At 36.5% G+C, this 2,500-nt stretch overlaps 1 long non-coding RNA gene across 2 annotated transcripts in view; it reads left to right on the top strand.

The window, feature by feature from the left end:
- Nucleotides 1-1,178: 1,178 nt before the first annotated feature.
- LOC122335286 overlaps nt 1,179-2,500 on the top strand; it is a 3,610-nt gene continuing 2,288 nt past the window's right edge. The window contains exons 1-3 of one of the 2 annotated variants that reach the window (XR_006248948.1): nt 1,179-1,390; nt 1,988-2,088; nt 2,231-2,363. This is a non-coding gene — a long non-coding RNA (uncharacterized LOC122335286). Of the gene's footprint in view, nt 1,391-1,987; nt 2,089-2,227; nt 2,364-2,500 lie in introns of both variants that reach the window. The other variant, XR_006248949.1, reaches the window with a different exon arrangement.

The raw sequence follows: 2,500 nt of genomic DNA, 5'->3' as shown, positions 1-2,500 counted from the left end.
AAAATACGTTTATAATAAGTTAATATAATAAATAATAAGTTAATAATAAAAAATGTTGGTTTGTTTTTTTATTTAAAATTAGTTTTTATATTTTTAGCAATTATTATTTTTATACTAATACATTGTTTTGATGTTTTTTTATGATTTAGCTTTTTAGCTATGGTTTTATATGTTGTTTCTTTTCAAATATGGTTTAAAGTGTTAAATAACTTATTTTTGTTGTAAGATTTTGATGGCATTTCTTTTGTGATTGTTTTATAACGATCGCTTTTCATTTTAAATGAATGTTACAAATATTTGTTTAATATATAAATTCATGTTTTTTATTTATTGTAAGCTTTGTTTTAATTGTCTTAATTGACTTGTTTTTATTTAAACGTTTTTTTTTACATTTAACATTTTTATAATTTAACCAGTTTTTAAGCCTAATAATTCACGTGAACAGTGTGCAACTGTTTTTAAAGAAGGGGTTGGCTGTGTTTTAATCACACACACACACACACACACACACACACACACACACACACACACACCGAGATCGGGGTTCAAGTTCATCTGAGATTGTTTGAATTTATTTTACGGATGGGTGAAAAACCCTTTCAGTGCGTCTTTTCTTTTAAAGAAGATTTGAGTAATAAAATATTTGAAAGACATTGGTGTAAAGCATTCGTGTCTTGTTTGAAATGTTCGCGTAGTTCATTCAGTGCTCTTTTGTAGTCAATGCGTTAAAGATCTTCCTGGACAAGCCCTAGTTTAGTTCAGTCTCATCAATCCGAATTAAAGCCGTATTCCAGATTCGCCGCGTCTTTCTCCAGTCACCGTGATAACTCGTTTTGTCGCGGTGCATAAAAAAAAGAAAGCTTGCAAATCTATCAGATGTGTAATATATCCTTAGCTTAGGGAACAATTTATGCATGCGACCAGTTTGTAAGACGTAAATAAAACACACTTTTTTTAAACTCGATTTAAGTTTTCCGGATTATTTTGGTTCTGCACTAGAAGTTTAATTCCACGTGAGTTCAGTCGTGGTGGGACCGGTATATAAGGTATACGTGCATATGGTACGGGATCGGCAGGAGTAGGCTCGAGGGGCGGACGCGTGTCACGTGCACGTGAAAACCGCGCGTTATATGCGCGCCAAACACGTGCGTGCCTCAAGTACGCCAAACTCCATTTATCTCACACCACGGGTTTTCGCTTTTATTTGTTGCACCGTACGCGTTTTCACGAGAGCAGCTGGGCGTTTCCATGCTGATTAAAATACGTTTACCAAATAAGTCAGGCTTACTGTCGTTAGCTAGTTTAAACTAAATCAACTGGCAATAAGTTAAGACTGACTCGGAAGTGTGACAACTAGCCCCGGTGCCCTTCGGACCTCTACACTGAGGAGGTAGGAGGTGTAGCTGATTAGATGATAAGATCACTTACAGGGACACACCAGTCCTATTTTCTGCTTGTCTCAAAGCTTAAAGCGTACCGTGGTAAAATCAAGCAGTGTGTTCAGATCACGAGCACTTGAGGGCAGCACTGACACTGTTTGTGTTTGCTAACATTTAAAGACTTCCCATCACGCAAGTTTATTGAAATTGCTTCTATTTTAAGTCAATATATGTACGTTTAGGTTTTTCAAAAATATTTTTTATAGTGTACTTTTACTGTACTTTAACATTTGCGAATTGAGGAAATGCTAAACTCGGATGAATGAAACCCAGCAGAGCACTGGACGCATCGGTTCATTGTCTCTATATGAGGCTTTCTGCAGAGCTCTACGTGACATAAACCCGACTGAAACGTAATGAAAGTCAGATATGTTCTCGTTTGAGCAGTTTTCTGGACCACAGGCAGCTCTGATCTCTGACGCGTGGGTTTGTTGTCAAAGTTTCGTCTGGGTTTGTGTTGTGCAACTCATACGAGACAGACATAAATAATGAGAATCAGAACCAGACTTCATTGCATGTGTCCTGCGTTTAATTCTGTCTCGTTTCAGTCCATCTGGATCTTCAGAAACGAGACGATATGAGTCAGAGATCCACACCGAGGGCAACTACACGCATCATTAAAACAAGAAAAAACACTAAGATCTAAATGGTAATCAAAACTGGTAAAGTATCTCACCGACACAATCGGGGCTAACTAACATTAAAATGAACACCATAGAAACATACTTTTATTTGCATACGTTTCCGGGTTTCCTCTGAATAAGTGGTGAGATGGTTCTGTGTTTCAGCAGGTCTGGGATCAGATCTCTTTCAGTGATTAAAAGGCATGAGTAAACGTCAACTTTTATAAGGTAGCCTTTCGCAGTCTCCACAAAGATATTGTGCAGCACAACCATTTTCAACACTGATGATCGTTCTTAAGAGGTGAGTCAGTGTGAAGACTGGAGTAATGATGCTGAAAATACAGAAATAAATTACAGTTTAACTGACGTTCACATAGAAAACAGCTATTTTAAATTATAATAATATTTCACAATTTTTACTGTATTTTTTAGCAAATA

Source organism: Puntigrus tetrazona, unplaced genomic scaffold, assembly GCF_018831695.1.
Source record: "Puntigrus tetrazona isolate hp1 unplaced genomic scaffold, ASM1883169v1 S000000746, whole genome shotgun sequence".
NCBI classification, from domain to species: Eukaryota; Metazoa; Chordata; class Actinopteri; order Cypriniformes; family Cyprinidae; genus Puntigrus; species Puntigrus tetrazona.
The sequence above is the reverse complement of the archived record's forward strand: the minus strand, read 5'-3'. Positions and strand labels throughout refer to the sequence as shown.